This window comes from Myotis myotis, unplaced genomic scaffold, assembly GCF_014108235.1.
Source record: "Myotis myotis isolate mMyoMyo1 unplaced genomic scaffold, mMyoMyo1.p scaffold_m19_p_15, whole genome shotgun sequence".
Taxonomy (NCBI): domain Eukaryota; kingdom Metazoa; phylum Chordata; class Mammalia; order Chiroptera; family Vespertilionidae; genus Myotis; species Myotis myotis.
The window spans coordinates 38,598,907-38,624,671 of NW_023416319.1; the positions used below are offsets into that span (position 1 = coordinate 38,598,907).

The window sequence follows — 25,765 nt, forward strand, 5'->3', positions numbered from 1 at the left end:
TTATTTATGCATTTATTTGAGTTAATTGTAGCCTATGCAGATTTTCTGCTTGCTCAATGTAATGAAATAAATTTTTTTCCTAAGGGCACATTTAAAAGTACTATCTAAGGTAGCATTTGAAAATTTTTATCCTACAATATTATTGAATAGTAATTCCAAACAATTCCATTTTAGCTAACACCTGTAAACATTCATCAACAATGTACCAGTTGAAAGTCTGTGAATCAGCTTTGTGAGGGTTACGTTAACTCATAAATTTTAATATCATGGATTGGATTAAATGAAAAAAGACAATAAAGAATAAGCCAGTTATGTAGCTGTCTGTCAGTAGGAGAGTTATAGATATGTTGATATTAATACTAACAGAGCCACAACTTCCCAAAACATTTAGATGTAGTGGCAAGAATAACAGTGGGAGGTGATTTGAATATCAAACAGCCTTTTCATCCTTGCTTAATGTACTAATGTTTATCAAAACAACCCCTTGTCTTATTTCAGTATCTTGGGGGGGGGGGGTCTTAATTTTCTATGGTTGTTACAACAAGGATAACTTATGCTAGAATTGATTTTAAAACCAGAACTTTAAACATGATGCACCCCCTCAGCAACTAATAAAAGAAAAGTTTCTGAAGCATGTATAGAATATTTTTAAACCAAGTTTTGTCTTTCATAATGCTCCTGTAAAGGCTTTTTGATGCCTCCCATTTAAATAAATCTCTCTCCTTTTAATTTAATTTTTCCCATCACCATTTATCCCCTCTTCCACTTTCACCCCCACCCGCATCCCACAATCACCACACTGTCATCCATGTCCATATGTTTCTATAATCAAACAAATTTCCTAGACATAGTTTTCACTAACTTCAGGATCCGGGGAGTCCCTTCCTTTTTATCACAAACGATATCCCTATGTGTAGCATTCTTTCCCAGACAGGCTTACCATCTGAATAATCGCATAGCTCATGCTACAATAACGATCTGTAGGAGAACGCCCTCTGCCCCAAGCAGGAACAAGCCCCCGAACTGCTGCTATTTCCTATTCTCTTCTTAGTGGCGAAACCATGTACTCAATCACCTTAGCCAGAATCTTGTCGTCATCCATTACATTACAACCCCACACCCATAATTGGTCATTAGGAACTATTGATTCTTGCTCCTGAATATATTGCAAATCTATTGTTCCTCCTCAAGTTCACTACCACTGCCTCATCATTCATCACTTGGATTACTGTAGTGAATTATAACTGGCCTCCCTGCTCTTTAGCCTCAGCTTCACGTCTTCATCCCAGTTCATATGTCTATCACAATTGTAGTTTTATTTCTAAATGAAATGGATAAAACCATCCCCCTACATAAATCTTTCTCTGCTGATAATGACCCATACGAGGCAAGCCAAATTCCTGGGCATGGCATCACAGCATGCCTTTAGGTATCTCACTAGGCATTGCATCATCTTCCCACATACTCCTATGCTACCAGTCTCTTACTATAGGCAGAAATAAGTGCCTCCCTGTTCTATGAGTACTTGATAAACGTTGTTTTAGTACTGGTTTCAGGGAAATAAATTGAAAAATTCAAACTAGAAGACAGAACAGTATTTTTTAAAACATAGAGTAGTGTTAATGGCAGAAAATTAAATGGTAGAAATAAATAAAAATATATCAATAATGAGACTAAATACACAGGGAATGAATATCAGCTAAAGGACAGATTTGTTCATTGGACTCTATGCTTTCTGCAAGAACTAAACTACAATGACACAGAAAACAAAGTAATAGGATGAAAAAAGATAATGTACAAAAAAGGATGTGAGACTCATATAAATACCAAAAAAAAAAAATACATTCGAATAAAGGAGTTCCTACAAAACAATAAAAAGTAATTCAGCTGGAAAATATGATAATTCCAAATTCAAATATAAGTGCTAATGTTGCCTCAAATATACCAAGGAAAATAGAGAGGATTAGAAAGAGCCATTGCCTAAGATCAATAATAGTGGGATATGTCAGGACATTTCATTCCATAACTGAAAGATCAGGCAGCCAAAAAAAAAAAAAAAAAAAAAAAATCAGCATACTTTTTTTTTAAAGGGGAGAATGATGATTTTTATTTTTATTTTTTTAAAATATATTTTATTGATTTTTTTTTTACAGAGAGGAAGGGAGAGGGATAGAGAGTTAGAAACATCGATGAGAGAGAAACATCGATCAGCTGCCTCCTGCACACTCCCTACTGGGGATGTGCCGGCAACCAAGGTACATGCCCTTGACCAGACTTGAACCTAGGACCCTTGAGTCCACAGGCGGATGCTCTATCAACTGAGCCAAACCTGTTAGGGCAATCAGCATACTTTAGAACAGTGGTTCTCAACCTTGGCTGCACATTAGAATCACCTGGGAATCTTTTTAAAATCCTGATTTCTGGGCCTCATCCTCCTGAAATTCTGTTTCTTTGTTACTAATGTTGTGGCCTCACCCCATAACAAAGAAACAGAATTTCCGGAGGATGAGGCCCAGAAATCAGGATTTTAAAAAGATTCCCAGGTGATTCTAATGTGCAGCCAAGATTGAGAACCACTGCTTTAGAAGATTTAAACAGCACAGTTAAAAAGTTCGATGTAGCCCTAGCTGGCTTGGCTCAGTGGATAGAGCATCAGCCTGCAGACTCAAGGGTCCCAGGTTTGATTCCAGTCAAGGGCACATGCCTGGATTGTGGGCTCAATCCCTAGTAGGGGGCGTGCAGGAGGCAGCCAATCAATGATTCTCATCATTGATGTTTCTCTCTCCCTTCCTCTCTGAAATCAATAAATATTTTTTTAAAAAAAAGTTTGATACAATAGACATATATAGGACCTCGAACTCAACAATAATCTAACGCACAGAATTTTTATGTGAAAATTCCACAATTATGCTAGAAATATGTTAGAAGATTAAGTTATGGTAAATTGGAATGTGGGCAAAAGTTTAAAAAACTGGAACACTACAGAAATACAGAAAATTCAAATTTTAGAACTAAAGGTATTTATACTATTTTTCATTTATCACTTTCAAATGATGGTTTGCATTTAATATTTATTAATCAAAATCTTGATTCCTTCACAAACATCAATGTTATTTTACACTTTCAAATTACTCAGTTAAAAACTTATAACTGAACAATCCAGAGTGATTAATGAAATAATGGCATGCTAAATGTATACCAGAAACTAAATTTTTATTATTGGACTTTAGGCTAGCATTTCCAAGAAAAAACTTAGGACTTCTGAAAAAAAATATAAAATTGAGGTATTTGCATAGATGAGTATCCAATAATTAAGTTAATATCTTCTATCTGCACTACATTTACAGGAAATTGAGGTATTATTGCTTATATGGGTCATAATATGATTAAGCAATAAAACCCATTCATCTACTTTCAATCACTCTTATCTGATTAGAGAGGTGATCAGACAGCATTCCTTTTAGGTCATAAAAGAAATTCTATTAAATGCCAACCTACAAAATGGTGCTCCTGGAAATTTGAAAACTGGATTTGGGTTAGTTTAAGATGAAATGGGCCTTAGCTTAGATAGAAAAAGGAAATGAATAATGTATATTTTGTAAGTCTTCATGCAAAAGATATTAGCTTTTCACTGTTTTGTCATTGTAGCTTAGTTGATATTTAGCATTGCTGACAAGGAGATGACTTGACTATCAATTTTTCAGATTTGAATAGTAATACTGGTTTTATTATCCTAAAATCTTTCTTTCTCTAGTAACAGAAACCTATTCAGAAATGATAATTAAAAGGCACTGAAGGTCATCTGATTTGTTGTATTGGCTTTAGATCAGTGACTAGATTTTACCAGTCACTGCTCTGTCAGCTCTAATACAGAGCATGCGTTTATCTTACTAACAGTTCAATTTGTGGGAGAGCTGTTTTTCACAACTAAAACCATTGAAGCTCTAATATACATGGAAATGAGCATGATAGCATTCTCTCCAAGTTTCTAATAACCCTAGAAGGCTCTATTACAGAAATATATACAGATAACTACAGCTGGTTTACTGAGGACAGCTTCTAAGATTGTTATATGATCATAAGAGAAACATTTACATGAATTTTAAGGTGAGTCGTTGAGTGCTGCAGAAATAAGACTATTTGGAACAGATTTACAAAAACACTCATGTAAATAATTGACGTGGAATTTAAGTATGAATGGGCTCCTTATACACTTGCTGAGGGAATGGAGAAGACAGCTGATTGAGGAGAGTTGAGAGAACTGGCAAACAGTTAATTGCAGGAGAAAAGAAGCTGACGCGCTCAGTGAGATGATGTTGATGGCTACCTGTTTAGTTCTATGAGAGAAAACACTCACATAAAACATTTTACTTACAGGTGAGTTTAAGCCCAGGTCAGTACTCACAGAATTTTGAAGAGCTAGAAAGGAATATTAAAGTTCACCTACTTCAATCCCTATAGTTAAAAAGAAACCAGGAGGTTATATAATTGATCCAAGAAACACAAATTACATCTGCTGCCTCCTAGGATAGGGTTCTTTCCATTGAATTACACTGAATTAGACGTGCGGATTCAAAAGAAGCCATCTTGCTGTAAAGTCAATTAGTATGAGTACAAGCCCAGCCCCCAGCATCTGACAATTGTGATAAAGTTCTATAGGGAATGCATTACAAAGAATAGAAAAGAATGTCAGTGCAATTCTGTTAAAGCTAAGGCGATCTGAGAATTTAATTTTGATGTGTCCAGCCAAAGTCCATTACTCATGCACAGCGGCTGGAAAGTGACCAAGGGCTGACTCAGCAGCTTTCAAACTCTTCTGTTGAATTAAAAAATAAAGTAAGAAAGTGAGGACAGGAAGTGGGGGAAGGAACAATGTAAGAAAAGGGAATACATCACATAAATTAATAACTTAATAGTGAAATGGTGAACATGAGGCTGTGAATTCACTTTAAGAAGGATAAGTTTCATGGAAATCTATATCAAGTCAAAAGAAGGGAGTAGCATCATGTTGTATACTTTAAATATATACAATTTTATTTGTCAATTATAGGTCAATCTAACTAATTTTTAAAACAAAAAAATGCATTTAAATCCATTAAAAATTTTTTTTTAAAATATGATGAATGGGAATTGGAGACAGGAATAGGAGTATAGAAAGGCGAGGAAAAAGAGATGAGAGCAACAAAGAGATATGGGAAAGCTATGTAGGAATCTAAACTTTTTCACCAGCTTGAAGTGTGACACAGTCTCATTAAGAGAAAAAGCTCTCATATATAATAAGTAGCTAGCGTTACAAATAGATAAAGTTAGTGTTTAATATTGAGAAATAATCCTTTTACAAAGTTACCAAGGACATCTCTAGATAATGCACCCTAGTTGTATTTATAATTTGATTTATACAGATGTGATTTACATATAGTCTGGCAGGAACACATTCAGGAAACCAACAGGTATAGTCAGATTACTTTAAAGCACATGAAAAATACAAATTCCTTAAAGAATAAAATCCACAACGTGCACTGGCTGTTTCCTTTTACTCTTCATTTTCGCCTTTGTCAGAATCTTAGAAAAGTTGCCCATCTCTATAGCTATATTTCCTATAACCAGACATTTCTCTTTCAATCGGGGCTTTGTTGTGGCTGGAAAATGAAAACTGAGGGAACAAAGGGTGCAGAAATGGGTGCTAGTCTTGGTCTGAAGATTTAGGTTCTAAGATAGTCATCACCTAGTTGAGTGACCGTATCCAGATGTTCAGCAGCTTCATGTAAAAAATGAAAAGATTGGATCAGGTATTCTTTAAACTCTCTGATAGCTTCAAATGGAGTCAAATAATTCTTCCTTTTTAATTTTCCTTATATTCTCTTTAATACAATTAAAGAGGTAGCTTTTGCAAAAAATAATCCTTTCTTATCTATAACACTCTACTTAAACATCTAATTTCCTTAGCTTTTGACAAAGGCCCTGGTAGACAAATAACTTCAAATAAACACTAACTTTCAGAGTAATACAAGTACTCATCTAAAGTCACTATTTATATTCTATGTTAATAGAAACGTTTTTTGAAAGTAAGAAATGTTTTTAATGCTTAGCTGAAATAATTTAATGATTAAACAATCAATGCTTATAGGGGAGACTGGGGGAATGTCAAGGGGGGGGGAGGAGACATGTAATACTTTAAGCATTAAAACAAAATAAAAAAAAGAGAGGTAAAAAAATCAATGCTTTCTACAAGGATCAATCTAAATTCAAGTCATAGGTAAGAGATACTTCAGTGTATCTATGTAGGGTATCTTTGAGGAGCAGAACAAAAAACAACTCTGCTGAAAGTTTTTATTTATGTGTCTAACATTACGACATTGACAAAATGGACAGAGGTCAATTATTTCAACACTATGTTTAGTAGCATGTATCTGATTACATATCTTCATAGAAACAAAATCAAATCAATTTTCTCACCTAACACAAATGAATTTAGTCATCTGCTTTTTGATGCAAAAAAACCAAACAAACAAAAAATGAAACAACCCCCTCCCCACCACCACCACCACCTGCCAATCTCAAGATCTGGCCATGGAGCCATGGCTGTCTCAACCATGTATTTGACCAATAGCCAATACTTGATTGACTGGACCATTGAATTAAAGGGAAGTTCTGAGTTTTAATTTCTACCAAGAGATTTAAGAGGAAGATCTCTACTTTGAAAATCTACTTATCTTAGAAAACTACAATTTGAATCTGCTGTCTATATAAGCCATTACGTAGATGATTTCTTCTTCTCTTTAAACAAAGTAGAAGCATGGGCAAAAGAGACACAAATCATCTATTGATAGTCATGTGAATCAAAGGATAAAATGGTGATGGTGAAGAAAAAAAAGGTGAGGGAGCTCAGGAACCTTTAGACTGAAGTTGGAAACTCTGTCAAAACATGTTTTTCTGGGACATTTATGACACATCTTGCTTCCCTATTAGAATGGTAGCACCTACAAGGCCAGCCCCTTGCATGGTGGCTGACACTCGTGTCTGTCAGCTTTTTATTCCCATATGTTTCTGCCCTCAGAAATATTGATCATGGAAGTTTTTGAAACACAAAATATTTGCAGGCACTTTTTTCGGTGGAAACCAACATTATTGCCTGCAGTCTTGATACATTCTAACAGAGGACTGCAAAAATCCTACAGTAAGTCAAGATGATTGACAGCATTGGCAGGTGGTTGAAATCCTTCGTCTAACAAAATAATGCTTTTGAAAGGCCAGTTTACTCACTGACGAATGCCTTTTAAACTTATAGCACGCCAATCATTTGCAACCTCTTCTCTTTATAAAATATGTATTGGGAAATGCAGTTTCTTGTTTCTGATTCATTGCCTAAACATCAATACAATTTTGTTCATTCTTACAAAGCCAACGGGGAAATACCTTTGTACTTCCGGCCAAAGGGGAAATGTCTTGAGTGAAATACAGTATTTTAGGAACAGATTCTGTTGTTAGGCCGTATCACCCCAAAGGAATGGACAAAATTGAAGATTACATTAGTTACTATTTACTAGCTGAAGTCTCAAGGCAGTTTTATAGATAGCAACAAAAATGGAAAATAGTATACAAACATGGTTTTGGTGTTTTCCTACAAACTCATTGATTTTTTTTTTCTTCTTTCTTATTGATTTCTTTCCTAGTGGAGAAGAATGCTAATACTTTCTTTCTGCCTAACATATTAAAAGTGGTTTCTTGACATTTTACTGTTCACTTTTACATTCTATTCCAGATGATTCCCAAAGCAGACAATGATGCAGTTCAATGGAAAATGATAAATTGCAATCAAAATTCTGTCCCTTACTAGCTTCACGTGTCTTTTCCACTCTCCTAACCAATGGAGAAGTGGCATAATTAAAGGAACATAATGCTTGATATAAATAGACCCTTTCATCCAAATCACTTCCCTCAGCGGGATGTTCCCCATCTCAGCCCCAGTTCATTTCCCTCAGTGCACTTTCAATCTGAAATTACTTCTTTCTTTACCTGTCCACGTTCTCTCTCATCCTATAGGCCATAGATTCCATACTGGAGGGAATTCTGTACACTTAGTGGCTTCTAAGAATGATTGCTGAAAGAAGGAATTAAAAAGGGAGGTGAGGAGGAGGGGGAATATATATGATGGATCTGAAGAAAGTCATAATGTGGTTCCAAACAGTAGTTAATCTCTAAATGTACCAAGCAAAAGCAAAAGTAATGCTTTTTGCTCATTTTACCCCATTTTATTTTACTAATCATTTATTTCTAAATTATTCAGCATCTGTTATTATTCTATTATTTTAACAATTAGCTCCCACCTACTTAACAGTGCAGTGCCAGGTCCTTTACATGCAATTTTGCAACGATCATGCAAGGTAAACATTGCTATACCTATCCAGGGATATCAGGCACCCAGAAATGAAGCCACAAGGTTGCACAGGCAGGAAGTGGCAGAGCCAGGACTGAACTTACGTCTGTCTCACTCCAAAGCTGTGCTCTTTCCTCAATACACTCCACTTAATTTAAAGCATTCCTTTTGCTTTACACTGATTAGTGTTTTATTGTGTGTTGCTTTGTAAGCATGCTTATGAGTTTTGGTTTTTAAAACGATCTTTATGTCTAACCCAATCGATCATAAACCTGGTGAAGATAGAAACTAATTTTTTTTTTTACCTAACGTTCTGTTGTGCCATATATATACATATACACAATCACACACATACACACACACATATATACACACACATACTAGAGGCCCAGTGCACAAATTTTGCGCCAGTAGGATCCCTCGGCCTGGCCTTGCAGGATCAGGCCAAAACCAGCTCTCTGACATCCCCCAAGGGGTCTCAGATTGCGAGAGGGTGAAGGCCAGGCCGAGGGACCCCACCAATGCACTATCAGGGCTGGGGAGGGACATGGGATGTTGGCCAGCCAGAGAGGGACCAGGGGAGGGCTCCACAGCACGTTCGGCCAGTCTCGCTCAGTCCCAATCGGCCAAACCCCAGCAGCAAGCTAACCTACCAGTCAGAACGTCTGCCCCCTGATGGTCAGTGCACGATATAGCAATTGGTCAGCCGGTCAACTGTCTGCCCCCTGATGGTCAGTGCACGTCATAGCGGGCGGTTGAACAGCCTTAGCATATCATTAGCATATTATGCTTTGATTGGTTGAACAGATGACCAGATGACGGACACACAGCATATTAGGCTTTCATTATATAAGAGTAGATAGATAGATAGATAGATAGATAGATAGATAGATAGATAGATAGATAGATAGATAGATGATAGATAGATAATAGATGGATATAGATATAGATATATAGATATACATATTGAAAGTTCAATTTCATGTTCACATACTCTGTAGCTTATTCAACTTATTTCCAGAAAGTTAGTTACCCTTTCATGGGGCACATTTCCCAGTATTTTATATTGTCTTATAATGCCAATCTTTACTCACTAAAGTAGAATTCTAAATTATTTGGCTTAGAAGATTTAGAATTATGTATGATAAAGTTTACCAGTTATATATTGAAAGTTTAAATTAATTTAGCCTCATGAATAACTATTATGCAATCAGCACAAGCACTGTCAGATTTAAAAATCTGACAGTGAAATATTTAAAAATAAATATATGTAAATGCTCAAATTCTGCTTGATCTATTTCCTGTATTTCTTCAAAATTACTGCCTTAAAAATCATTTCTTGCTTATTGGTTCCTCACCATAGGCTCAAGTATGCTGCCAGTTGTGCCTATATGACTTCTAAACCACTAAACTCCAGAAAAGTTATTATTATAGCTATGACAACTAACATGTTGTCTCATGATCATATGCAGACAAGTATGTCTCCTCTCAGTTAGGATGGTCCTTGGATACAATAACAGAAAACCTAACAACGTTTACAAACATTTTAAATTTTTATTTTTGTCTTACAAAGGAAATTTAACAAGTCAGGACAGGACATAGTGGCATCAGGTGTTGAGGCCTAATAGCTTTCCAATTATTTTTGGCGTTTCACCTCATAGTCCCAAAATGGCTGCTTCCTTGCAGGCACTAAATCTGTGTTCAAGGCAAAAGGAAGAGGAAGGAGAGCATGAGCCACAACCTCCTTCCTTTAAAAGGAAAACAGAAGTATTCCTACTACCTCTACCACCACCATCGCCTCCAGCAAATGTCTACTCACATCTCAGTAGCTGCTAGGGATTTTCAGCCGATGGTGTTGGCATGCAAGAGAGAAGAGGGTTAGAAAGAGCGACAGATTCAGCCAAACAACAGTGTGTGCCATCCCCCAAATGCTGAGAACTCAACAGAAAGGATTAGAGCTTATCCACCTTTTATGCCCAGCACTTAGCAGGGTTTGACACATTTGTATATGCCAAAGAAATATTTATTGAATTATTGCTCTTTATGGCTAGCATTATTTATTGTTCTCTGAATCTATAATTAAATTAACATTTCAAAAACCATTTGTCATGGATCTCAGACAACTATAATAGGAATTTATAATATAAACCTAAAAAATCTAATATTATTAAACTGAAATTGAAACTCAGTTCATCAGAGAAGTCAATCTAGCATTTCCCGGGACCACAGTTGTATTAGAAGAGTAAAACCTGTGCAGTGCAGCACAGGTGTGGAGTGGCAAAGGGAATGTGAGATTAGGTTCATGTTCTGATTGTGAAATGCTTTCCTGCTTTCTCTTCCCTGTGTGATCGCTTACTCCTTGCACACAAAGCTAGGCTATTCTGTTAATAATTAATAACAAATTATTCAGGAGGTTACAGATAAAGTAGAATACACTATTGCTAATACTAATACTAAGAATTAATCTGTGGAATGCATTCAGGATGCCAGAAAGTGTTTTATACTGCTCCACTGGGTTTTATTAATATTTATGAAATCTTTTAATTCTATCCCATAATATATAATGTTGGTTCTAATAAAAGTAGTATTTTTTCCAAAAAATTAGAACATAGAATTAAAACATAAGGATGACACATACCAAGTTCATCCTGAGTTTATGCAACTATGATGGTGATGATGATAGTGATGACGATAATGATGGCGGTGATGATGGTGATGGTGATGGTGATGATAATGATGATAATGATAGAAAATTTGTTGAGTGCTTCATGTGCTAGGCAGTTTTCTAAGCACTTTACACGGGAACTCATTTCTTGCTCAAATGACCCTAGGAGGTAGGTACTATCATCACCCACAGATACAGAACAGAAAATTGAAGCAGAACTTGAAGAAGTAACTTGCCCAACGGCTGTAGGTAGCAAGTGGCGGAGCTGAGATTCAGTCCCAGGCCATCTGGCTCCAGGCCTAGGCTCTTAATCACTCATCCCTGAAGCCCACTATAAATCCCCAGCGGTACTCATACCTGGTTTTGACCAAGATGTCTCCTTTGTCATTTCAAGCACTCTATTATATAGGCACTACAGGCTTGGTGCATAAATTCATGCAGAGGTGGAGTCCTTAGGCTGGCTGGTGATCGGGCCATCTCACCCAGTCCCAATCGGGGCCCATGGGGGCCCACTAGCCAGGGGGAGGGACCATGAGAGGCTGGCTGGCCATGGGAGGTTGGCTGTGGGAATGCACTGACCACCCAGCCAGTCGTGGGGAGGGACCGCGGGAGGTTGGCCAGCCGCAGGCGGTTGGCTATGGAAGTGTACTGATCACCAGGGGGCAGCTCCTGCATTGAGTGTCTGCCCCCTGGTGTCAGTGCGTGTCATAGTGACCAGTGGACTGGTCGATTGGTTGACCAATCTTTTGATTGTAACAGTCACTTGGGCTTTTATATAGAGAGATTATTCTCTACATTTGGTGTATGAAGAGACAGGAGCTTAAAGAAGTTTGTGTAACTTGCCAAAAATCCCATGAGCACTGAATATGATTCAAAACACAGCTCTATGATCTACATTCTTATACACTGTTCAGTGCTCAGCACTGCCTCCCACAAATGGAGAAAACCCTCCAGTCAGTGATGGACATCCTGTGTCACAAAGTATGAGGAGTATCACAAGGTCACAGAATTTCAGAGCTGAAAAGGAGAAGCTATACCAACCCACGTATTTTGCAGGTGGGGAGCTGAAACCCAAAAAGATTAGAAATACTGTCTCCTCACTGCAGATCTCCAATATCCTCACCTAAGGGCCAGTCCTCTCTCAAATACTTCCTCTCCTCTTCCCTTTATGTCGATTATCCATTTAAAAATTCTTTGACATAGAAATTATTATAGCTCACAATTGAGAGGAAATTGTAAATATTCACATTTATCATTTCAGAATGATGAAAACCTTCAGATGTCACAGTCTTTATTTTCTCAACAGTTTTATTTCAAAAAGCATTATCACTGTTTGTCATCTTAGAAAATATAAAATCTACTTGCTAGAGGGGCATACAACACAGCATGGATCAAACTAGTCTCCAGGAACCCTAGGAAGACAACAATTGTGACAATTTATACCTGGCATCCCTGAAGAACCTGTGCATTGTGTATCTGCTTTTCATTGATTGTCCTCTTAACTCGGACAAATATAATCACTAGGTTTTTGAGTGATTTCCACCTTCATGTTGGTCTTGGTTGTACTGCTCTGCAAAACAATCCGATTTCTTGCAAGTGTTCATTAAATTTTATTCCAACAGATCCAAGAAAATATAACTAGGCCTTATTTAATGTATTATGTACATTGGAAAATGTTATAGCCCCCATAAATATAAAACCATTATTAATTAGCAGCAAATACAAACTACTTTCTTTTTTTATTTTTTTCAACAAGGGATGTGGTTGAGTGCTAGGGGCACAGGAAGAGATTGCTGCTTTTATTTTATTAAATATATTTTTTTTATTTTTAGAGAGAGAGGAAGGGAGATGGATAGAGAGATAGAAACATCAATGAGAGAGGAAGTCATCAATTGGCTACCTCCTACACAGCCCCCACTGTGTATTCAGCCCACACTGGGCATGTGCCCTGACCAGGAATCGAACTGGCAACCTCTTGGTTCCTGGGTCGACATTCAACTGCTGAGCACATCAGCTGAGCACACACCACTTTCAATGCTACTATTTCATCCTATATATTAAAAGGCTAATATGCAAATAGACCGAACGGTGGAAACCTGCCCCTGTGCCCACTGCAGCCTCACGGCCCACAGTTCCTTTCAAGGTGCACAACTTCATGCAGTGGGCCACCAGCTACAAAATAATTAGCACTTTTTTATTTTCCAGGCAAAGAGTCTTATCAGTTCTTATGCACTGCAATGGCCATTAAGTAATATTCATTAAGTGACACTGACATTGTGTATTATCATTTTATAGCAATTGTAAATTAGATAGGAGGGACGTAGTCCTCATTTTCTAGAAGAAATTAAATATCAGAGAGGTTGGGTAAAAAGACCAAAGTCAGATGCTAATAGGTGGAAAAGCCCTACTGAAATTCAGGTCTATCATCCGCAGCCAGTGTCCTTAATCCTGCATTAGGTTGTCCTCCCTCGTTTAATACCATTCAAAATTAAAATTTTATACCTATAATATTTGCTGGTTTTTTCCCAATGATAATTTTAAAGTATTTCATTTAGGTATGCTTTCCTTTATTAGAATATATTGAAACAAAATTTTTTTTCTAATGCCTTTAAAACATCACTATCATTCCCAATAAGCAAAGAAGACTATTTAAAGAGACAGCAACCTTAGACATGCACCACAGTTTGAAGTCCAGCCACTTGCTGTGCCAAAGTCACATTCACATACTTTATCCTGAACTGCCCCATGACCTCAGAGAACATGGGTATATTTACTCCTACAGGCCCAGTCAGTTACATTAGCTGATGGCCATGAGTAAAGAGCGTGTTCTTTTATTAACACAAAATTATTGCAAGTATTAACATCCTGTAGTTAACTTTGAAAAACAGTTAATTTTGAGGAAGGTTCTATGATCACAGGTAGGTAAAATGGATCAGTCCTATAGCCCTAGATATAACACAATTGTCCTTTAAAGAGGTTGAAAGTGACTCTGACATGATATGCTGAGATAGTTCTTTGCAAATGAAGGCTGCTGATTTTCATGAATTCGAAAGTCATTACTTATGAATGTGAGGAGGATAAAAGCTCACTCTTCGGAGGGTGTGGAAACAGCTCCTTTTTTTTTTTTTATTAATATGTTTTTATTGATTTTTTAGAGAGGGAAAGGGAGGGGGAGACATAGAGAAATTGATAAGAGAGAAACATCAATTGGTGGCCGCCCACCCCCCTCCCATTGGATTGGGCCCACAACTTGGGCACATGCCCTGACCCAGAATTGAACTGGTGACCTCTTGATACAGGAGACCATGCTCAATCCATTGAGCCACACCCACACCGGCCAGGCCAGGCAGAGTAACCTCTGCTTTAAGTGCGCTAGTATGGTTGTAGAAAGGCAGCCAGGCCAAGGGGTCTAAGAACTTGCTAAACTGCGCCTACGGGATGCTGCCTTGTCAAACACCAGCTGCTCTAACTTTAAAAAGAAGCTAAGGATGGAAAAAAGGGGAGGCTTGCAAAAAACATTCTTTTTGACTTCAAAGAATCAAGATGATCAATTTGCATTTTGGTTCAATACAAAAGTCAGTCATCATTGCACACTACACACTTCACCAGAAAAGGGATCTACTTCCTAACTTTCTGCACAATGCATACCTCAGTGCTTCATAGATGTACCAATAATTTCTTAAATTTATAACCACACTGGGCTTATATATTTTCCTCATAAAATTGATATAGGAGTGGTAATAGGTTTACACAAAAATTGTAATTTATGTCCTGCTGCTTTGTTGAAGATAAGCTTAGCTTCTATTTATAGCTTTAATAAGCTACTACACGTTTTTTAATTGTGTAACCTGTGGAGTTATGGAATATGTAAATTGAGAAATACCTTTATCTAGGAACCCCAGATGGTGTTGGCTTGTAATGTATGCTTTCTTAAAACATATTCTTTTAGATTTAAATATTAAGGAAAAATGTACTGTTGTACTGTTCCTACAATCTTTTTTATTTTTCACTTCAATTCTAAAATTTATAATATAGTTGCCAGAGATTTACTATAATAGCTAGCAGAAAAAAGTTTCTAAACAGAGATGGTGGTAATGCTGTGATTTTTACAAATTTGGACTTCATTGTTTATTAGTTTTGGGGTTTGTTTGTGGGTTTTTTTGAGATGATATATGTCCTTCATAAAAACTTCAAATAATATGAAAAAGATCATAGAAAGAGTTTCATCTTAGGTAATCCAAACCCCACTTATCAGAAAGAAAGAACCACCTTCAATACCAAGTAAATATCATCCCAAACATATCTAAATATCTGTTAAACTAGAAAGATGGATGAGAGAGAAGAATATATAAAGACTAATTTTTGAAAACAGAATCAAATTATATATATTTTAATATTTAGGTGTTACATTTATTCTCTGTAAATTTAGCTAAATGAGATTTTCACCTCACACTCATTTGGGTAGCCACTATCAAAAAAAGAAGAAGATAGCAAGTGTTGGCCTAGATGTAGAGAAATTAGAACCATTTTGCACTGTTGGTGGGAAGGCAAAATGGGGTAGCCACTATAGAAAACAATATGGATGTTCCTCAGAAAATTGAAAAGAGAACTGCCAGATGAGCCAGCAATATCATTTTGGGTAAATATTCAAAAGAACTGAAAGCAGAATATCAAAGAGATATTTGCACAACCTTGTTCATTGCAGCATTATTCACAAGAGCTCAGTGGTGGGAGCAAGCCACAGTCATCAGTGGATGAACAGGTAAAGACATATGGTATAGCCACACTGGAGTGGCCCAGTTGCTTGGGCATTGCCCTGTGCACCTAGAGGATGTCAGTTCAATTCCCAGTCAGGGCGCATGCCAGGGTTGTGGGCTCGACACCCGATCCCTGGTAGAGGGGCATGCAGGGGGCAGTTAATGGGTGTTTTACTCCCACATCCATCTTTTTCTCTCTCTCTGTTTCTCTCTCTGTAAAAATTAATTTTAAGAAAACTTATAAAAAATAAAATATGGTATATTATCCTTATAAAAGAAGGAAGTCCAGTAACATACAGCAACATGGATAAACCTTGAGGACATCATACTGAATGAAATAAGCCAGTCATAAACAAATACTGTGCAGTTTCATTCATATAAGGTATCTAAAGTAGTCAATTTTACAGAAACAGAAAGTAGAATAATGGTTGCCAGGGGTTTGGGGAAGGGGAAATGGGGAGTTGTTCAATGAGTATAGAAATTCAGTTTTGCAAGATGAAAAAGTTCTGGAGATCTGTTGTACAACAGTGTGAATCTACTTAACACCACTGTATGCTTAAAACAGTTCAGATGATAAGTTTTGTTATGTGCTTTCACCATAATTAAAAGTTTTTAAATTAAACATAAAATATTGGAGTAAAAAACTGGAGGAATTACTGAAATGCAGGTGGATGTTTAATCCAAAGCATAACATTTTCTAAAAGGGCCCTCCAGACCTAACCAGTTTGGCTCAGTGGATAAAGCAAAGCGTCGGCCTGCGGACTGGAGAGTCCCAGGTTCGATTCTGGTCAAGGGCACGCGCCTTGGTTGTGGGCACGTCCCCAGTGGGAGGGAGGTGTGCAGGAGGCAGCTAATCGATGTTTCTCTCTCATCAATGTTTCTGGCTCTCTGTCCCTCTCCCTTCTTCTCTGTAAAAAATCAATAAAATATATTTAAAAAATAATAAACAAACAAACAAACAAACAAATAAATAAAAGGGCCCTCCAAAGTTGAGAAAAAAACCTGAAAAACTTGAGGAGGTTGGATTCTTTTGAATTATGTATATTAACATTAGGTAGTAGCTATTAACCCCATGTTATAGATCAAAGGAAATCAGTGCACCAGTACTTCTTCCAATACTGCCTTCTCATACGCCCATCCATTGCCATTAATATGTTTACAGTATTACAGTTTGTAACACTTATATTCTATGACTGAAACTTTTAAAGTTGCAATTTTTGATCCATAATTAGATTTGATACTCACCAACTGTTTAATAATCAGAGTTCCTCTATTCTTGAGCTATTGATATGGGTGTGTGTGTGTGTGTTTAAAGAAGGGCTCCAGGGTTGTATATCACCTAGGTCCCTGCCTACTTCAGAGTATCTTTCTGCTCACGTTATATTCACCTGAAAATAAAAGTTGAGCTAAAGTTTCCTCCCTTCAGAACTGTGCGGAAATTGTCTGCCTGGCTTCTGACATTATGTGGAAGCTGGAGGCCTACCTATTTTCCTGCTTAAATGTAGTTTGCTTTTTTGCCTTAAATGTTCTTATGATTGAGTTTTCTGTTATCCTTGGAGTTCAGGAAACAGTACTAAAATATCTGTTGGAATTCATTATTCTATATAAATTGTCCTAGGACATAGTATGATCTTTCAATTTGAAAATTCAAATGTTTGTAACAGTTTTCCTCTTTATATTTTCCCTTTATTGTTGAATCATTTGTTATTTTTTCAGAAATATCGATGATACATAGGTTGGCTCTCTTTTTGCTGCCTTCCATATCTTTCATCATCATAAAAATTTCATGTTCCTTGTACATATTCTGTATAGTTTTTCATAGTGTATATGTCTCTGACTTTTTAGTCAAGTTTATTCTATTTATCTATTCTATTTATTTTTTCATTTCCATTTTCATTATTTCCTGAACTCTGCTAGCTCTATTTTCACCTCCTTCTATTGCGATATGCTGTCTTCTTTGAGCTCTTCTATCTTTCTCTGAACTCTTTTTTTTAAGGAAACATATCTCTTGTGATATTTGCTTTTCATAGCTATTTTGCTTAATCTCTTCTCCTTATATGAAAGAGAAAATGGTAGCTTTTATGCATAGATTTATCTAGTCCCTTTCTTAGCATTATTCGTCTTTGAGTGAGGCTGACAAAAAACAAGTATAATGGAAGTGAAAAGGGAATGGAATGTTTGGAAATTAGCTGGGAAGTAGGCGGCCACTGTTTCAGCTTATGGATTCAAATACCTTCTTTCCAGATCTTTCATTTCTTTATCATTGGAAGTACTTCTCCACCACCCCTTCTAGGTTTTTCCATTTAGGGAGTTAGCAGGTCCTCTCTATAGCTGTTTACCACCTACTGCCTCCACCTACTCCTCTGGCTGACTTCCTAGACTTAGAGACCAAGTGGTGGGGAGAATAATGTGGTTGGCAGAGTGCCACTCTGAAGCTTCCCTCCCTCCCCATTCTAGAGTGTCAGGTGGGATCTCTATAGGAATATTCACGCTCTCTTTCATCAAAGGTTCTCAAAGACTTTTCAGGGAACAACACATATTGTTGAGGTCTGAGGCAACCAGCATCATCTCCCTGTAGGCTTGATCATCTAGGCAGGCTTACAATACTTAATATATAAACTGCATAATTTGAATCACTGAGACTGTGGAAGTCTGCCTGCTTCCTCAGAAATGGCATATTTTTTCTCTCTTTGCCTTCTTTGAGGGGTCGAGAAGAAAAATACCTCCACAACATGTAAAACTGGAAATATATAAATATTTCATTGTCTACATATCATTTACCATCAAAATATCTGGGATGTCTAGTCAGTTCATACTGAAAATATCAACTAGTACTTTCTATATAGTAGAAGGACCTAGAGACTTTTGTACTGAGGTGCAAATATCAGCACAAAAATTTATAAGCCAAGCTCTGTGCTTATGAAGCTCGTGAATTTATAGACAACCATTGCACAATGTGTTATCATAACTGAATGAACAATGTGGCATGAAAACAATTTAATACATCTCACTTTCCAAAGAATTTTCAAATTCATTTAATATTCATTGAAGGCTCACTAGGTTAGCTCTAACCACATTTCTTCTATTGCCAACTTTAAATCAAGAAACTATGCTGAAGAGGAGAGGCTTTAACCAAGGACACAGAGGCAGGGACCTACACTGTTTCTGACTAGAGTCTAAGATTTTTCTTTTTTATTCTCCTCCCTGACTCCTTCTGGTAACCATTAGTTTATTCTCTATTTGTCTCTGTTTTGTTTTGATAGTCATTTATTTGGGGTATTTTTAGATTCCACATGTAAATGAGATTATAAGGTATTTGTCTTTCTCTGACTTCTTTCACTTAGCATATTGTCCTTGAGGTCCATCCATGTCACAAATGGCAAGAGTTCATTTTTTTTTACGGCTGAATAATATCTCATTGTATATATATATATGCACCATATCTTTATCCATTCATCTATTGATGGACATCTAGGTGGCTTCCATAGCTTAGCTATTGCCACTAATGCTGCAATAAACACAGGAGTGCATATATCTTTTCAAATGAGTATATTTGTTTTCCTTGGATAAATAACCAGAAGTGAAATTGCTGGGTTGTATGGCAGCCCCATTGTTAAATTTTCAATGAATTTCCATATTGTTTTCCATAGTGGTTGCACTAATTTACAATCCCAACAAAAGTGTATATGGGTTCTTTTTTTCCACATCCTTGCCAGTATTTGTTATTTGTTGTCTTATGAATGATAGCCATCCATTCTGACAGGTATGAGGTTAAGTCTCATTGTGGTTTTAATTTGCATTTCCCACATGATTAGTGATGTTGAGCATCTTTTTATATGTCTGTTGGTCATCTGTATGCCCTCTTTGGAGAAACATTTATTCAGGTCCTCTGACCATTTTTTAATCAGATTGTTTGTTTTATGTTAAGTTGTGTGAGTTCTCTATATATTTTGAATATTAACCACTTATCAGATATATCATTTGAAAATATCTTATCCCGTCCATCAGATTGTCTTTTAGTTTTGTTGATGGTTTTCTTCACTATACAAAAAACTTCAGTCCTATTAGTTTATTTTTTTCTTTATTTCCCTCGCCCAAGGAGATTTATCCAAAAAGATATTGCTAAGAGTACTGTCAAAGAGATTACTGCTCATGTTTCCTTCTAGGAGTTTTATAGTTTCAGGTCCAACATTTAAGTCTTTAATCCATTTTGAGTTTATTTTTGTTTAGAGTGTAAGAAAGTGGTCCAATTTCATATTTTTGCATGTGTCTGTCCAGTTTTGGAGTAAAGGAACAGTCTTTACTCCATTGCATATCCTTGCCTCCTTTGTCAGAGATTAAATAACCATATAAGTGAGCACTTATTTCTGGGCTCTCTATTCTACTCAATTGATCTATATATCTGTTTTCATGACAATACCATATTGTTTCGATTATTTTAGCTTTGCAGTATTGTTTGATATCAGGGAGCATGACACCTCCCACTTTATTCTCTTTCTCAAGATTTCTTTGGTTATTCATAATCTTGTGGTTCTTTGTAATTTTAGGATTAGTTGTTCTAATTCTGAGAAATCCATTGACATTTTAATAGGGGTTGCATTAAATCTGTATATTAGTTTAGGTAGTAAGGACATTTTTAACAATATTAAAAAGAATGATGATATTATCAATTTTGAGACCTTGCTGTGAAAATTAGAGCTAATTTATGCAAAGCATTTAGAACAGATCCTGGCAAGTGTTAAGCACTACATATAAATTTTACCTATTACTACTAGCCAGGCATTCAGTGTACAATAAATGTTACTCAATGTGTTTTGCAAAGAGAATGGAGACCATTTGGTAATCTGGCAAGTGGGTTAAAGGAAAGCTGATAAGAAAAGCCCTTATTTTCAATGTTTGGCAACTAGCAACCACTACTAGATCAAAAGAAACCTGAGCTCTTTACAAAGTATCCTGAGAGAAGGAGTTAGATCTGTTTGATTCACTACTGCATACCTAACAAACACGGTACCTGTACTTACTGAATATTTTCTGAGTAAATGAATGCATCAAGTTCAAATATGGTGGAATGATAAAATTTCTACAACATGATATCAATACTATCTAAACAATAATTAAAATAGTCTTGTCATTTTTGTGATCTGATCCTCATAATAACTTTATAGCATATGTAATTATCTCCATTTTATAAAAAAGAAACATGGAGTGCATGAGGGTAAGTAATTTCCAGGTCACATAGTGAGTCACAGCGACTCAAAGTCCAGACTCCTCTCTCTGGACTCACCCATGTAATGCCATTCTCTCAAATCAAATAGTCCTAAAACAATCTCAGGTAATCCTTCATTGTCTCCATGGATGCCAACTCCCTTGTCTGTCCCATTTGACCTTTAGTGTTCCTAACTCCAAGTTCAAATTCTAAGCATCTGTTCATAAAGGTGTCAGTTACCCTTCCATTCATGCCTAATTTTCTCTTTTTCTGTAACTCTGTCATAAAAACAGCCAAGCATGAGATTAAATGTGGTTTATGAAATAAGAACATCACTTATTTAATTTGTTTTGAATGCCCCACCTTTGATGCATTTAACAACATAATTATGTTAATACCAGCACCACGGCTTTAGCTCACTGTGTCAAGAAGCAGAGTACTTTTGATTCTATCAAGGTCACCATCTTGCAATTCAGTCCCAAATCACCTGATGATAAAAAATATATATGTTTTTAAAAGCAGTGACTGGACACATTTTCAGTATTTAATATAATAGTAGTTTAACAAAAGTAAATGGCTGGACCACCTCACTCTAGGCCAATCTTTAAAATATCATCCTAGAAACTGAAGTGAATAATTGAAAAGCTAGAATGAGTGACTGTGTGTGTGTGTGTGTGTTTAAATATATTTTATTGATTTTTTACAGAGAGGAAGGGAGAGGGATAGAGAGTTAGAAACATCGATGAGAGAGAAACATCGATCAGCTGCCTCCTGCACACTCCCTGCTGGGGATGTGCCCGCAACCTAGGTACATGCCCTTGACCAGAATCAAACCTGGAACCCTTGAGTCCGCAGGCTGACGCTCTCCTCTGAGCCAAACTGGTTAGGGCTGTTGAATGTTTTTGAGGGAGAACAAGAACTCAAAATATACAGACTCTTGTAGACGAAGACTTTATATGTGCAACTATTTCTAATAAGGTGTCTCTTCTATGTTCTTAGTGTTTAAAAGGGTTCACTCCTGCATGAGTGGTAACAAGGATTTTGTAACTTTTCCCAATTGTAAGGTTATGTGGAGTTCACCCCTGTTCATTTACAGGGATCAAGAATTTTTATCCTGTAGATTTTTTCAAAACAATCAAAAATTAATTAAATTCAAACAATTCAAGAACTATTTACTAAATTCTGATGTATTTTTTCATTGTTTGGGGCACTATGGAAAATCAAAGATTGCTGAAAATAGCGCTTGTCCAGCTGGCGTGGCTCAGTGGTTGAGCATTGACCTATGAATCAGGAAGTCACATGCTCAGACTGCAGGCTCGATCCCTGCTATGGGGTATACAGGAGGCAGCTGATCAATGATTCCCATCATTGATGGTTCTATCTCTCTCTCCCTCTTCCTTCCTCTCTGACATTAATAAAAATATGTATTTTTAAAAAAGAATAGCCCTTTAATGAAAAGCATATATTATAAAAATATTATAAAAAGAGTCAGTGAAGTATCATATGTGATAAAAAATATTAGAAACAACCTAGATATCTAACAAAAAAGATAACAAAGAATATAATAAGAAATGTGATGGGCCCTTATGTAAAAGTATATTCATAAAATCTAGGTAGTGATATGGAAAACATGTAAAAATAGAATAAAGTTGTATCTATAATATAATGGCAATTAAAATGTAAGTATATATTCTAAAAAGAAGGAAAAAATACATACAAAATGAAAATAGTTGAAATACTAAACATTTTTCTCTTGATATTTCTGTAATTGTTAAAATGAGTGTGTTAAATAAAAGTGTTAAAGAGTTGCTGAATCAAGACAACGCCAGTACAAAGGGAAAATAATAAAATGAAAACCTGGTAGAATTAAACAGGAATGAAATACTAGAAGTTGGAAGACAGGGAGGAAAGAAAGGAACAGACTTGGAGGTTGAGATCTGGAATGATAGAGAAGGAAACTAAGAACTTTTTGGGTGATTTTAAAAGGTATTTTTATTTAATTCTGCTCTCTAGATATAAAACTAGGAATGCAAGGCACCAACTTGATAGGTTACCTTGAAAAAATTTTATTAGAACTAGAATGAAATGCTGATTTATCAATAATAATATTAACAATAAACATTTTTTGAGTACTTACCATGTGTTAAAAGTTGTTTCAGGGGCTGAGGATATAAAAATGAGTAATATAAAGCTCCTGTTCTTGATAATTTTATGTAAATTAGGTAATACAGACAAGTAAGTAAATAATTACAATATAGCATGTATTATCATAGAAACATGTACAAAGCCCAAAGTACATATTATGTAAAAATGCTATTGAAAGGAAGCATCGACCTAATCATGGCTTAAACTAAGAACTTTTATTCATTGCAATTCAAACACATTTATTTTTGACTATTAGGTTAAGGTGCCAATAGATCTTTCCTAGGTGTTTGGAAATACAATGTGCATTTCTGAAGAAAGAGCACCACTCAGGTATGACTCAAACTTTCCTTGAAGTAGCTTGTATTTAAAGCCAAATGAGAAAAAGAAAATTTAATTTCAATGTTTAGAAGAAGAGAATTTTGGAAAGAACATGAAACAATACTTCCATACAAAAGATGGGAAATATAAAAGGACCACAATAACATGCTGGGGAAAAATAATCACTGTTAGAAATCCAGGTTATTACATTGTCATGGCATCTGTTAAAAATCGTTCTGTGTTTGTGTGTGTGTTTTCATGAAGAAAGATATTATCCACATATCAAAGAGAAATGGAAGAGGAAAGTTTTAAAAAGACACCATGGAAGCTGGCATTGGAGATCACCTAAAAAAGTAGTTTCCACACCTGGTAAGAGTAATCAGCAGAAGACAAAAGAAAAAGTGAGAAAGTGGTGAATGAAAATTAAGCCTTTGAAAAGTGAATTTAGTAAAGCCACAAGATACAAAGTCAATGTTACAAATATAATTACACTATTACATACCAACCACAAATAATCAGAACATTAAAAACATAATTTGCTAAGTGCAATTAAAGAAGACAAATATATGGAGAAAAATACTATATTCAAGAATAGGACTACTCAATATTTTAGAATGTCAGTTCCCCCTCATTGAGTTATATATACAATTCAATTCCATCAAAATCCAACTAGACTTTTTATAGAAATTAACAAATGGATTCTAATATTTTTATTGATGACCTTGTAGAGGAAAAATGCCAAGTAAATTTAAAAAATGGTATGGTAAACTTTAGATGGTCTCAAGAGCAAGAATCTAATTTCATCTACAGTGAATAAAGTACATGAGATAGAGAGAAAGCACCAGGGACTGAACAGCTGCTGAGAGGGCTTGTGCAAAGTAGAATAAGATTATGGTTCTTCATGGCACTTCATGCTTCCCAAAGTCAAGAACTTTAGAAAACAAGCATTGCACGGTAGCAATTCTCAACCTTGGAAATCTAGCAGGCTTATCAGCAAACCTAAATATAAAGATGACTAGAATCCACCCTCAGATTATTATTTAATAGAATCTGTTCTGACTTAAGAGATCTATGATAATACATAATTTTCTACCTTTCATTCCCGGGAGAAGGCTAACCTTATCAGATGAGCTGATGATCCTCACCTTGGAAAGATTTGAGTTAAGAATCATTAACTGTCTCCACACTGTCATCAAAATTTATGAAGAGATTGAGAGTCAATGTGTATTGATCTATTCAGTCCGATTGATCTTCTTAGAAGGACACCAAAGAAAAATTATATGTAATATGAATTACCAAAACATGCTTGGAATTTTACATAACACAATATGAAATAAAGCATATTAGGCTTCAAGATGAGGATATTTGGGTTTTACAATTTTTCTACAGATTATATAATTTTAGGCAAAATGATACTCAACACTTTGTGTTACTTATGTAATTCTTTGGTAAAAAGTTGGGCTAGAAGAAATTGGACTACAAGAAACTCTAAGGTTTCTTTGAGCTATTATTCAATTTTAAAATGTCAGGGTCTGTCTTACTTTTCTATTGCTGCTGTAACAAATTACCGCAAATTTAATAGTTTAAAATAACACAAATTTATTATCTCATAAATAATTCTGGATGTCAGAAGTCCAAAATAAGCTTTGCTGAGCTAAGTCAAAGAGTTGGCAAGGATTTGCTCTGCCAGAGGCTCTATTTACTTGCCTTTTTCATCTTTTAAAGGCCGTCAACATTCTTTGGCTCATGGCCTCTTCCTCCTTCTTCAAAGCTAGCAGTATAGCAACTTCAAGTCTTGCTCCTCTCTCACTGCTGCAATCATCACAATGAGTTAGTTCTCTGAGAGTTTGACTTTACTGCTCTTTACTGCTTCTATCCTTCTGCCTGCCTCTTACAAGGATCTTTGCAATTATACCATTGAGCCCGCTTGCATAATCCGGTATAGTCTATCTCAACATCTGTAATCACATCTGCAAAGTCTCTTTTGCCTTTTAAGGCAGTAACATGTACTAGTGATTAGGATGTGGTTATCTTTGGGGGGGGGGGGCATTATTAAGCCTACCACAGGATCACATTAGTATTTCCTTCAAAATGTTTATATGTCTGAGTTATTGCTATAAAATTTTAAAGAAACATAATGAAACCAACCAAGTAGGTAACCAGCAAAGAAGTCGCCTTGCAAAAATAGAAAATTGTTTTGCAGATGTTGCCATCACTCAGATTTTGGTAAATTTGTTATTTGGAAGGGTTTTCAGAGCCTACAACACATCCTTTTAGATGTCATCAATGTTGCTTTA

At 36.0% G+C, this 25,765-nt stretch overlaps 2 protein-coding genes and 1 long non-coding RNA gene across 3 annotated transcripts in view; 1 reads left to right on the forward strand and 2 right to left on the reverse strand.

Moving 5' to 3' along the window:
• Window positions 1-25,765, reverse strand: part of CTNNA3 (catenin alpha 3) — a 1,292,302-nt gene that overhangs the window by 820,925 nt on the left and 445,612 nt on the right. The gene's annotated exons all lie outside the window — the stretch shown is intronic.
• Window positions 1-25,765, forward strand: part of LRRTM3 (leucine rich repeat transmembrane neuronal 3) — a 158,434-nt gene that overhangs the window by 63,502 nt on the left and 69,167 nt on the right. The window lies entirely within an intron of this gene.
• On the reverse strand, window positions 7,924-11,067 carry LOC118670059. The gene is made up of 3 exons (XR_004972209.1): window positions 11,016-11,067; window positions 10,197-10,209; window positions 7,924-8,101 (listed from the first exon to the last, which is right to left on the reverse strand). It is a non-coding gene; the product is annotated as an uncharacterized LOC118670059 (long non-coding RNA).